This window comes from Motacilla alba, chromosome 3 (genome assembly GCF_015832195.1).
Source record: "Motacilla alba alba isolate MOTALB_02 chromosome 3, Motacilla_alba_V1.0_pri, whole genome shotgun sequence".
Taxonomy (NCBI): Eukaryota; Metazoa; Chordata; class Aves; order Passeriformes; family Motacillidae; genus Motacilla; species Motacilla alba.
Window position 1 is genome coordinate 57,751,882 of NC_052018.1, and position 13,483 is coordinate 57,765,364.

The 13,483-nt window shown below is 39.9% G+C and overlaps 1 protein-coding gene across 5 annotated transcripts in view; it reads left to right on the forward strand.

Moving 5' to 3' along the window:
* The window catches only part of PLEKHG1 (pleckstrin homology and RhoGEF domain containing G1), a 126,545-nt gene that overhangs the window by 61,666 nt on the left and 51,396 nt on the right, over nucleotides 1-13,483 (forward strand). The window contains exon 1 of one of the 5 annotated variants that reach the window (XM_038133600.1): nucleotides 12,051-12,351. The exons of 3 other annotated variants lie outside the window; for them this stretch is intronic. The gene's annotated coding sequence lies outside the window, so the exon portion shown is untranslated. One more of the 5 variants, XM_038133599.1, reaches the window with a different exon arrangement.

Genomic DNA, 13,483 nt, shown 5'->3' on the forward strand with positions numbered 1-13,483 from the left:
TTTGTTTGAATCAGTTGACACGAAGCAATGCCTATCCAGAAACTAATGTGCCATGTGTGCATTTCTTCACACACACACATGCACACAGACACACACACACACATGTCGGTAGATTTCTTAATTCCAGTTTATTCAACGACACTGCATGCCTGAACCCAAAGTCTGTATTTAAATGTGGACATAAGGAGGATATGGTCTGTCAGTTTGCCTGTCTGTCATCTGGTTCTTATGCTTTTTAATAACCCACAACACCTCCCCAGAGGTCCTTTGATAGGCAAGGGCATGGGCATGTTTTCTAGTTGAACCTGCAAAAACCATCTGTCCAGTCTTTGGGGCAGCTTAGCCTGGTTTTTGGCGCAGCTCCAGAGTGCAGATTCCTTTGTTCTCCCTGAGGTTTCCAAACACAGAGAAAGCTCTGGTGCAGTGACAGAGGGGATAATTCCTCCTTCCCCTGTAACCCCTGGGCCATGTGCTCTGGTCACTCCCTCCCTATGGCAGGAACAGTCCTGCAGCTGCCCAGCTAGAGCAGAAGCCTGGTGCAGGTGAAAGGGAGTGTCCACAGGACCATTACTGCTGGAGTGAGCTCTTAGTGGGCTTGAAGGGTGGGTGATCCAGAGTGAGAGGAGACAGGCAAGCCCACCAGTGGGCTTAACAGGGATTTAAAGTGACTCCCTTAGAGTGCTCTGAGACTGAACTTGTCTGAAAATTACATCATAAATGTATTTTTCTGTAAGTTCTATCCTTATGTTAGCATTTAATCCTCTTGCATGGATTTTAATTAGATAACTGTTTCATTACAGCCTGTCAAAAGGAATAAGAAAATATTTAAAGACTATTTATTAAGAAAATATTTTTAAAGATACATTTTTCCTCTGCCTTTAGAGTACAGACATAAAGATAGCAGATGGAAAATGCATTGTGTTACTGTTTCTTTCAGGGATTAATGTCTTGAATGACAAGAGCAAAAATTTGGGGAGGTATGTTTTTCCTGTGTACGGTGTGGATTTTTTTTGCAATGCATATAAACATACTTTAATCATGTTTGCTAGCAATGTCAGATACTTTGTGCATTTCCACAGCCATGTCTGGGTTTTGGGAATAGTCTAGAGAATACATATCCAGTTACTGTAATCTTGGAGAGCTTTTTGTAATTCATTTATTTTTGTAACCTGGGGCTTTCCACTGCACTGAATACTTACTGACCTTTAATTTCATTTACTGGAGGGTGGAGAGGAAAGAGGAGAAAAGAAAGGCTTTAGGAAATCCCTTTCCCCACCCTGCAGAAGAAGGTAACTTTCTGTTTAAGTCTTCTTTGGGTTTAAAGGCTGTAAGCAGAGGAAAAAATACAGATAATGTTGCATCCTTTATAAAAGCCAAATGTTGAAAGCAAAGTATCAAATATTCAGGAGCATTACAAATTTGATAAAACCTCTGGAATAGATGAGTAAAATGTTTTTAGTCCCTGCTGAACCACCTTTATGCTGATACATGATTATTACTAATATGCTCTAGTTAATATTTCAATAATGCTCACTTAAACAGGGTATTTTTTATAATGGATTTTGCTTTGGTAATGCACACACCAGATCATTAATCTCTTAAGATGCTTTTCTTCCTACTTAAAGATCATCTAGTTTTCTCAAAGAGAAGATATTTCCTCATGCAGTTGCTTACTTGTTTTGGTAAATTAATTTAATCTGCTCCTTTATTTCCATTTTAAATCAATACCAGACATTTAGTATAAACTTTTTTCTTGAGATCCAAAAGGTTGGGTTTGTCAGCTACTTTCCTACAGCTGGGGAAAATCTATTTGTTCATTTCTTAACCTTTTGACATGTCTGTTTTTACAAGCCTGGCTGTTTGTGATGGGGAATTGAAGTATAGAGTAACAACTACAGAAGGAAACATCTCCTGTTATGACCAGAGTGTAAACTGAGCCCAAGGCAGTGAGGGGTTTTTAAACCTACAGGTTTCCACAAGATTTTTGCACACTAGAAAAAAAGAGACCCTCTTCTTCCTTCATGCGGTTCTATGTTGAGTTTTCATGTGGCGTAGCAAAAAGTTAGTTTTTAAAAGTTTTATTCACATTTCTTGGACATATGACTGTAAAATTGATTTGCAAATAGTTTAGGCCGCTGATTCTCCACTGTAAAAGGAGGCTCAACAAAGTCGCAACTATGTTTTCCTTCTGTTCATGTGGCAAGTGAGGCAGGTCTGAAAAGTCAAGACCAAAGAGCCCTGTGTGAAGTTGCTAAAATGCCCTTGCTGTTGTAACAAGCAGGGAAATGCAGGAGTTTAAAGCATTTGGAAAGGAATCAATTGACAGGGTCTGCACACTAAGTATTTTCTCATGGCTGACCCCAGCCTCAGGAGTGTCCCAAGTTGATGGTGCATGTAGGTGCTGAAGAAAGAAGTAGTTCTATCTGTCTTCTGTCTCATTGTCTCATAGTGTTACATCTATCAAACCTTCAGGCTTTAGCAACTCAGTGCCAGTCCTACTTTTATCACACTTAGAAATCATAACCATTATATCAAAACTATTTAACCTTGCCTGTGTTTTTCCAGTAAGAGTGGAGAGCTGTAATTGTGACAACAGCTCCAGCTTTGTCCTTCTTTCTCAAAACAAGGTGTATCATCTGGCAACAGATGATTATTATGGACATATTTATGCCTTATATATATAAAATATAAAGTTGAAAGGTTTTTTCCTCTCCTTATGTCATAAAAACCATATCTGCATGTGTTGCAGTGCCAAAGGACACCACAGTGATTACATGTGCTATAAGCACGTGTGAGATGGCTTCTGCACTAAACTGAAGAACAGTCAAGGGTCTATCTACAGCAGCAAAAGTATCAGAATGGATGCAGTCCTGTTCTGGACCCTACAGAGGCACTGGCTGAGGCTTCTGTTGCCAGTGGGACTGGGAGTCTGTGGTAGAGAGCCAGCTATGCCCTAGCTCAGGGCTGATGGCAGACACTGCAGCATCACCTCTGGGTTATGCAGACAAAAACAAAGCTTGTCTTCTAAGTATGTAAAACACTATTCTCATGAGTTACTGATAACTAATTACTCATGAAAAGTATGATTCCCCCCCCCCCCCCCCCCCCCCCCCCCCATATTTTAGTAGGGTGGCTATTTTAGCTTCTGATTTAAATACAGTAAATGTTTCCTTAAAACTCACCTGGAAAAAGTCCATGTCTAAGCACTTTAGAAATTTGAAAACCCTGACATGCTGCATGTACAACCCTTCTGTACTGCTTTGGCAAGTCCAAAGGTTTCTTCTTTTCTTTCTTTTTTTTTTTTTTTTTGTTTTCCCCTCTTTAAAATGAATCTATTTCAGATGAGAATGTGGAGTTGCATAGTGAATTACCTTTATTTGTGCGAAGTATAAGCTGTCACTGCCCACACCCATTCATGTCTGTAACAAAGGGGATAAATGAAAGGGGCAAATGTGAGTGCTAAGGAGGGATTCCTAGCTACATCACTATGTGCAGAGTAATATTTCAGGCTCAAAGCAGAACCACGGGTATCAGTGATATGTTCCTAAACCAACCGTGTTAGTCTGAAAAGAGGAAAGCAAACATAAGAAGAAGGAGTGTCAATACAGGGGCTGGGGGAGGGGGGAATGGTGGGCTCCAGTATAACACACTCAGTGCATACTGCATAATTGTTTTCCTGTTTGCTAATGGTGATTATCAGGTTTTTTATCTTAAATATGCTTCTTGCCACCTTTGGATGTGAGAGATAGTGCTGGCATAGTGAGGCTTGGAGTTTGAACTATCCTTTTCATAGTAAATAGATCTTGGTAATGAAAAACCTCATGATCCTTCAACTTACAAATCTGGCAAATCCCTATGATACTAGTTTGCTCCCATCCCTGTATGTCAGTGTTATTGTGACTGCTAAGAAAATCAATAAAATGGAGGATGGCAAATCAGAATCTTACAAATTGGCAGTGGTGACTGGCAAACAGTATTGAGTGGCTAGGCATTCTGTTCTTGCTTTCCTGGGCTTTCATCCTCTCACATTTCTCCCTGTGCAGTATTCTTCCATTGTAGAGTTATTGGCAGATGCAAAAGTATTATCAATAAATTACCAGCTGTATCAGGATTTTTTTTTTGAATGCTCTTCTTTTTTTCCCTGGGTATGAACGAGTTCTAAATAAATCACATATCCAACATACATCAATCAATGTAGTGATCAAACAGATTTAGATTTTGTACAATCCTCGGACAGATACTTCTAGAAACAGTTTGTGTCAGTGCTGTTCATTGAATCTTACAAATGACTTCATGTTATTACACCGCAAAGGGGATTATGGATATTGAAGCCTCTTCTTCATAACTTCAGTAGATGTGTGCTGTGCTTGTTGGGAGATGCTTTTTACCAGTCTCTCTCTGGTAATTTTGCCATTGAAGATCTCTTACCCATGGCAATCCATTGGCAGCTTTTCTTCTTTCCATCAATGTGCACGTTCATGTCACAGTTTAGCTGTGGCACTCTTCAGTTTTTGATGTTGCATTTTTCTGAGTCAAGATTAGCTGTAACAATTGCCATGAAAAGACAGCAATATGACCACAGTCACTTTGGCTATTCTTGCTATGAAGTGTTCAGGCCTTCAGTGCAAGATGCCTTTGTCATTATTTTCAAAGAACTTTGCTGTAATTTCGTCAGGAGGGGAATGTTTCTCCCAGGTTGTTTTTGTAACCGTCAAAATATTTTGCAATGAATTTGTAATTGGCAGGGTCTGTGCATAGTTTAAAGGTTTGAAGTGTTTCAAGTCCATTAGTTTTACATTATAAAGAACATGTATTAATTGAAAAATCATTGAAGAGGAAATTTTAGTATCTTTTGCTGCTCTGTTAAGTGATACTGATCAATTGTAAAAGGGACTTGTACTCTCCTGCTACTTGGTCTGGCAAAGAATATTGCCGTTCTTATGGCCTGTGGTATTAAGAGATACATGGTTTTGGATACAGAAATAAGGACAGCTGATTTCATCCATGGCTATATTTAGAAATCAGTGCAAAAGAAGAAAAAATTGAGTAAACCAACCATCCTTCTCTTTTGCTGAATAAAGTTACTTGAACTGAGCCGGCTTGCAAATAATTTTATCATCTTACTAAATTGTTATGGCTGGCCATCTGTTTGCATTCTCTTACTGACTTAATTAAAAAAAAAAAACTTCACAAATCTTTTGTCAAAATCTTTGTTAAGGGAACGCTTCAATAGTGACGGAATTTCTATATAAATGTAAAAGTGAATGCTTCTTAATGAAATTCTGCCTATGTGAGTCATACTTTTTAAGTAATGCCAGAGAGGGAAGAGTAGGGAATCGCCCAGCTAAACTTCTTTTAACCTGTGCCTCTTTGTAATAAAACAATGCTAGTCAGGGTTTCCAAAGAGATGAGGGTTTGAAAAGTGAGCACGCCAGCTAATAGCTGTGGTGACCGGCTGCAGGCCGTGGAACAATGCCCGTGGAGCGGCCTCTCGGTGTCCCTGCGCCTCGGAGCTCAATAGTGAATGCGCAGCATTGTTCAGCTGGGAAGAGTCTCGGGGCGCTGGGGATGTCAGGGCAGACCAAGGGAAACTGATTTTCAGCTTGTAGCCTCCTTGTCGGAGGGCTGGGAGAAGGCTGGGGGCAGTTGGCCATTCCTCAGGGCTCCTCCGCTCTACCAGCTTTGTGCTCGTCTGTGGCAAGTCCCCTGCAGGGATCCACTGCTCAGCAGTGTGCCCGTGGGAGAGCATGAAAGAGAGGGGAAGGATTTTTTTTTTCCCCCTCATGATGGGTTTCATGTTTGAATGTTAAGTGAAAGCTTTCCCTGAGGGAAGCTGGAAGGCGACATTTGAAATTAAGGAAAAGCGTGGATATAACAGAAGTTATTTCATTGAGGATTTACAGCTCAGTGGTCTAAATTTGGTCACAGGTTTTGGAAGAAGAGAAATGTTTAGCTGTGTGGGGGTTTGGGTGTTTTTTAAATGAAGAGAGACTCTAGATAAGTCATGAGAATGTCTCTTAAGTGAATTACCTTGTAAGTTCCCATGTGTGTAGGGCAGGGAGTTGAGAAAGCTCTGATGTTCTCTCTATAAACAGGAATAACAAAAAGAATTGGGGTTTAGTATGGCTTGTTGGGAAAATCTTGCAGTTCCACCACAGAGTTAATACAACGTCTCCTCCTCAGCCCCTACCCTCACCTGTCTTAGACCACAAAATTGGCCTTTGTGACCAAGTTTCTCCAAGTCCAGTCTGTGTGTTTTAGATTTGAGAATTTGATTTGGATTCTAGCTCTAATATTTTAAAAAGGAAGGATTTGCTACTTCTTTCTCATAGAAAACAAGCAAGTGGAAAACCCAAACAAGGAAAATGGTGGGACTGAATGTCCCTGTCTGGAAGAAATATAAAATGCAAAGGAAAAATCTGAGAAAAATAACTGCTTTAGCTGTACTAACTGGATTTAAATAGGAGTCTAAGTTTTTGTTTTCCCTGTCTCTGATCTAATCACTGAGAAGATTCATCTGAGCTGTTTACTGAATACCAATGGGTTTACATGTTGTTTATTGTAGTTAACAAGAACTCTAAAAACTGGGTTATATAGAAGTGCTTGAAGGCTGCAAACAAGAAGTAAAATGGTACTGGCTTTAAAAGCCAGAAAAGCAGAAGGAGGGTAGCACACAGTTGTTATCTGATGTCTTTTCATGAATGTTTTAAATTTCAGCTACTTTGCTGTGAACCACAAAGTGGTACATTTTTAAGAGGCTTCATGCCCCTCTCTCGTTTGCATTTGTCAGGGTTGTTTTTTTCCTCCAGGTTGACAAAAAATTGCATAATAAATCCAATGGTCAGAAGAAATCTGAAGATCCCTTTTTTAACTGACTCTCTTTGTATGGTGTTACATGTCTATAAAATTCAATGGATATACCCTTGAATAGGAATGTTAGAGAATTTTGATGCTTTGAAGTCAATAGGATTATTTTTCTGTAGCTGTTGGTAAAGAAGGCACAGGGATTCTGCCATATATATAGCTTTAATAAAGTGACTGTCTGGTTCAAATTAAGCTTTTTATTGCTCTGATAAGAAAGCACAGAGAAAGGCTTATGACTCAGGAAGTCAGTTGCTGTGAATTATGCACCAAATGTTCTCTGTAACCAATTCTGGGCCTCTAATCTGCTTCTTGCCCCGTGGCTTCTGAAGTGTGATTGTTGTCACTGTTAATCTTGAATTCTGATATGTCAATAGGTGTTGCAGGCATTAACACCATCTGCATATGGGTGCAGAGGCTGCACTGCTCTGTACACTGACATTGCAGAGATTTCAATCTCAATTCACGCTTTGCTTCTTGAATACAAAAACTCTAAGGAAAGTATTGCTTGTTGGGATAGGAATTTTGCACTCAAGGGTTTGTCTTCATGAAATAACAGCAAAGAAGTAGTAGGGAGTATTGTAGATGCTGCAGAAGGGCCTTCAGGCAACTCTGAAAGCATTGTGAAGACGTGTTCATCACAAACATGGATCTATTAGAGTGGCTTTCATAATCATGCCTGAAAAGCTGACAAGGCAGGGAAGGGAAGGGAATGACAAGGAAGGGAAGTTTCATTTTCATGTAGCATTGTATTTTCTCTGTATTGCAACAAGGCAAGGACATTGAGAGGAAAGGTGTAAAACATGATTCCCATAATTTAAAAACGCAGATGTTCTCCCCACGCTCCAAGGGGTAATTTGGAAGGACCAAATCAAGGTAAATGGCAGTCCTGATGTGATAGAGTCATCAGTAGAAAATAAAAAATGAAGATTTGAGGTGGCTACATTTTTAAGGATCTGGTGTTTGTGGCAGCAACAAGACACCTTTGATTTTTCTGCTGTGACCAGTTATTTCACTGCCATTTGGCAGTCTTAGTCTACTTGACCTTATTTATGTAAAATTCCACACTTAGCTGTAGAAGCAATACAGTGAGAAGCATAGTGTATGTTAAACTCCTTTGAACCTGAACATCTGCTTGGTTTCTTTTTATTTCTTTTCATTTAAAGGTTTGAGAGATGTCAAAATACTGATTATTGTATTTTGTTAAAGTCTGCTGCAGTAATTTATTAAATCCAGAGTCCTTTAACTGTCATTGCATATCTTCCTATTGAACTGGGTTTTTGAAAGAGCTGTTAGCTTACTGTTGTAATGCCACCTTAAAAATAAGACCTAATGTTCCCTTTTAGGAGGGTGAGCACAAGAAAACAACTGACTTGAAATGCCAGAGCCAGTCTGTGGTGCAGCCACACCACCAATATGTCTTAGTTCCAACCTTTGTAGAATTTAAGGATTCTTCTCTCCAAGATGTAAACATGAACACTGCTTTCTACAATTTACATTTTTATTCAAGAGAGGGAGCACAGAAGAGAGTTTTCATTTCATTGTAAATGTGAACATCTGTTAGGAGGAGCCTGCTGTTACTATTTCAGTTCTGTTTCAAAATTCTGGTTGCTTCCTGAGGTGCAGAGGAGGTTCCAGTAAGTGGCTTTAGCTGGAAACCAAATGGGAGACATCGTTTAGCTGTATTTAAAAAAAACCATCAATTATTTAAAGCTTCTGAGACTCACGTCTATTTGGCATCTAACATTGTCTGCTGTATCAGAGAACTGGCTTTTATAAGATGTGTTTTGCTTCATGCAGGATTTTCACTGGAAAGATTTGTAAGTCAACAGAGAATTTGGAGGCAGAAGCAAACAAAAAACTGTTAAAATGAGTTTAAAAGAATTAATCTATTTGTGCTAGATACTGTAGTTACAAGTTATATTAAAATTGAAAGAGATGAGTTGTAAAAGAATGTCTTCCTTAGGGTCACACAATTAAGTTTTTCATGGGAACTAGCAAGAATGATTCATAGATGCTACGTTTCCTTCTTTTGAAACTGTGTCTCACTCTCTAAAGTTTATTTTGCCTCCTTTAAAGTGGGAGACAGTTAACAATTTTTAGTCTTAAAAACCTCCCAGTGTTCTTGGTAAAGCAACAAATGTTGTGTGCTATATTGGCTGCCTAGCCAGGACCCTCTGTGTGCTCATGCTGCAGTGGGCTTTGAAAAGTTATGGACGTTAGGAGCAGCTTTAGGTTGCTTAGATGAAGTTGAAAACTGTAGTGTGTTACATCTTGGCTCGACAGGACATTTGCCCAGAGCAGTAGATTGATTCAGGAAGAAGTAAAAATCAAATGTGGTGTCCAAGCACTGTTACAGTGATACAGTGTAGCATGGAAGCAAGGCCTGATCCTGTGGGGTGCTGGGTGGAAGGAAGGCTACATGTGGATTTTCATTCTGGCACAGCCATTTGAGTGTAAAAGTACTAGAACATTCAAGCAGCATCATGTCAAACACATTTCTTACACTTCACTAAATGCCAGTAGGAGCAAAGATAAGGATGTAAAAGCTTTGATTGCTTGTCATCTAGGGTATTACCCCTCCTTGTCATCTAGGGTTTTATTCCTCCATATGCATTCACATCTACAAATCTTCACTGAAGTTTCATTTGCTCTGATTTAGAAAATAATTGAACTGTGCCATTTTAAAATTATTTTTAAAGAAGAGAGAATCTAGCTTTTAAAATTGACAAGGAGGTGCAAAACAATTACTCTAAAAGGCCTAGAAATGGAGGATTGGATCCATATGCTCTGTTTGTGTTGCAGTACATCAGCAGCGTGTGATGGCTCGTTCCTTTTGTTAGGTGTCTCTGCAGCACTGTGTACAGATTAAATAGCTACTGCATTGCAGAGAGTTATTAATACATTACATTGCACTTCCAGGGAAGATGTCAGTGTGTCCTTTAGCCTGAATGTACCTTGTGGTTGAGTTAGGGGTGATTTTCCAAAGTTTTGCTGAGGATAACTTCTTTTTCAGTGAATTTTTAGCCAGCTGGGAACTATAAAATAACATCATTCTTAATCTCTATAAACTCCACTTGTTTTTGAAGTTTAGAAAAATCAAAGCCTTGTTCCAACATAAAAACAGGTCACCCTTCTCAAATCTTAATCCTGATATACTAAAAATGTGGTCTTATGCCGCTGTACATACAATAGAAGGAAGCAGGAGATGGGGCAGAGAAAGGTATGCAACACCTAAAATATAATGCAGATAAACAAAATGCATGAAATACCAGAAAATGAGAAGTGGGACAAACCCATTATTTTTCTGACACATCTGTATACTGTTTCATTTGTGATGCACATCAGTAAAACAGGAGGCTTTTTGCTTTCCAGTCTTCTGCCCTGACAGCTCTCTGAGCTGTGCATGTTCAAAGTGATGGAGGTTGAGGGGGTGTTCTTGGGGAAATTCTTATGTGTGGGGGAAGCTTCTGCTGACTTATACATGGGGATGGAAGAGAGAGCTAAGGTCAGACGTGGGTGTGCAGAGATGAAAGACCAAGACAGAGCAAAGTGAGGATCTCAGCTCTGTTTCCCTCTTCCCTCCACCCACAGGAGTGCTCATGAGAGCTCCCTGCGCCAGTTCAGACCAGTGGCTGAAGCTCACACTGCAGGGCTTACCCAGCCCACTGAAACAGATGTAGGACACTTTCTGTCATTGAGACTTCAGAGTTCAGGAGCTTTGTCACCACTAAATGATGAAGCTGCTTATACTACTTGTATTTCTTAGGACTTCACAGAATTGACCAAGTAGTGCTCTATGTCCGGTTAATACTCTACAGGTCTGTCCAGGAATTAGTTTAAACCTCTGACTTGGAGGTGATAGAAGCTTTGTAGGCAAGGTGGACCCAAGGTGTGAGGAAGCAGAAGTCCAGAGGAGTATATCATTAAATCCTGACAGAAATATGTGTGTGTGTGGAACATAGCAAACATACGGTATATTTGCCATATTCAAGTGATTTGAGTAGCTGGGTGCTGCGCTGTAGATGTAGTGAAAATTTTGGCACCGGTGTTGTCCATTCTGTGCCTTTGAGTGTGTCCAGGACTTACAGATATGTGGTAGCTCACTCTAAAGTATTTTGCACAGATCTTGCAAAAAGATCTTTTAATGTAAATATGTAAGTATTAAAAAAATCCTCAGAAGCTATGGGAGAATCCAGAGAATACAGGAGGGAGCATATCTCAATGATCTGTGATGTCAGCATGGCAGGCTGTAAACACCTGATCTCTTAGCCTGGGTAAAAGGGACTTTCACCCCAAGAGCCCTGATGTTCAGATCAAAGTGTTTCACAGCTTTGCCAATGGTCTCAAGGCTTCCTTTTCTACCTCCAGTTTCCTGCTGGAAGGCATTGTTCAAGGACTGTGCTCTTGAGGAATACTCTGAATGAAGCTGAGGCTGTGTCATGTGCAAGGACATAGGTAGTGGATTTCAAGTATAATTTTAAAGACAGAATGCCTCTTTGTGGGCTGCGTTTCAGCATGCAGCTGTGAGAGCACATCTGGAAAGTGGTGCCAGCAGCTGGGAACTCTTCTGACTTCTTTTGCCTCCCAGCTCTAAGATGGAAATGCCGCCACACCCTCTGAAGGCAAAGGAGATGTCAGCTTTCTCATGGGTTAGCAGGTTAGCACCAGCCTATATCCTTTTTTCTCATTTTCTGTTTTTCATCATATCTCCTACTTCTCCTCTCACTGTCTTCTCTTCTTTCTTTTTTCTTTTTTTTTCCTTTTTTTTCTCTTTTTCCTTTTACTTGTCTTCATTGTGATTTAGCACAGAACACTTGATGGTATGGTTTTCACATTTTCTTCTGAAATTAATTTCTCTTGCCCTGAAAAAAACCCCAAACCACTGAAGCTTTGCAAGCACTCTGCAAAAGCCTGTTCCTGTTTATGTTAGGGCAGAATAAGATCCAGAATGCTTCTGTTTCCCAGGATCGTCCCATTATATTGCAAGTTCATGGAAGTTTCTAACGTAAACACAGAAATTTCACAGTACCGGCAAGTTATTTATTTGCTTTACATGCTTATCAATATTGTCTACAAATCAAGCAAAGAGATGCTGTGGAAGTGGGGGCTCTATTTGATGTTTGCTCAGTGTTGTGCCTGGAAAAATGGAAGTTAGTGGGTGTTGCTCAGTGAAGTGTGCATTTTAAAGTTACCCACGGTGATGCCCATTGTCCTGTCCCTGAATTGCATGATGTCATATGTCATTTAAAACTTGTAGTGATGCCGAAGGCTGTCGGTGCGCTGGGAAGAAGGCGACGAGAAAGTTGTGAATCAGGTTTCTGTAAAGCCTTTGTGTTTAGGGTTTTGATAGATAAAAGCTGACTCATGCAATATTTCTGGCGAAGGAGCTGTACAGACTAGTAAGAGCTTCTCGTTTTACCTGAGTGCCCAATGAGCTAATTCGGGAACAGCTGAAGTCAGAGCCCGCGCTTCTCCTCTGCCGCACAGGTAGGTCGTGGGCTCTTCGGAGAGGACTGGAAAAGAGAGAGGACTTGTTCAGCCTGGGTGCGGGGAGCCAGAGACATTCCTCAGCGGTGAGATACTGTCGCAGAGGATTTTCCCTTGCAATAATGTTCTCGGGTATTAGCGTGCTTGGTTGTGACAGAGGCTATTCTGCTTTAAGTGCTGCAGGCAGCGGGGGTGGGGGGGATGGTAGTTGGGCTGATAGAAGCACATTAGTTGGTGACTCTTTTCCCTTGTTGTGAGATTTCTAATAAATGGGATTTCTGTTCCTCAAAGTTCAGTTAAAATACTTGGCAGAGGATCGTTTGTGACGGTCCAGGCTAGACATCTAATCCTGCAAATATTGTAGCTCTCTAGTGTGCTATTTTTCACAGAGGGTGTTAGTTTTAGAACTGATATTTATTCATATACAAAATTTAGTGATTAAAAATCTGCTGACCTTCACTTGGACAGGATTCAGAGCAGAAGATATAGGGAGTGTATGTAAGATCATTTGGGATTGGTAGTGGATGAATTTTAATCTTTCTCAGGAAGCCAGAAAGTGTTTTTGTTTCTCAGTTCCAGTGTTGCATTTTGGATTTGATACTGAATGTAGAAATTGTTCTAAACTAGTTTGCTTAATTGTATCCACAGTATGAATGCTTTATTTGAAATATGAAGATATCTCAGGGAAAAAACTAGGAAAGATATTTCTTGTAGTCTCATTGCTTTTTGGTAGCTAATCGCCAGGGGTTGTGAGGACTGTAATTTCTGGTAATGTTGACTTTGTAGATAACACCTGAGGTGCTCTTTTTTCTTGCCAGGAGAAAGGCAACAACAATGCTAATCATGAATATAAATTAACTTTGGAGTTTTTACTTTTGCACTATGTCGTAAAAATTTTATGTGCAGTAAACAACTTGGAGGAATAAACACCTATATTTAGATAGGACTTGGATATCTTTGAGTCAGTTTTGTATTTAAAGACAAAGCACTTTATCTCTCATTGTATACTAATGTTCTAGCATAGCCAAAGCTGCAGAGATAATGGAAAACCGTTTATCATTACCATGAATATAATTACAGGAAGGAGGTTTTTGTTAAAGAAAAGCAAGTGATAGAAAAAGGTTATGCATTT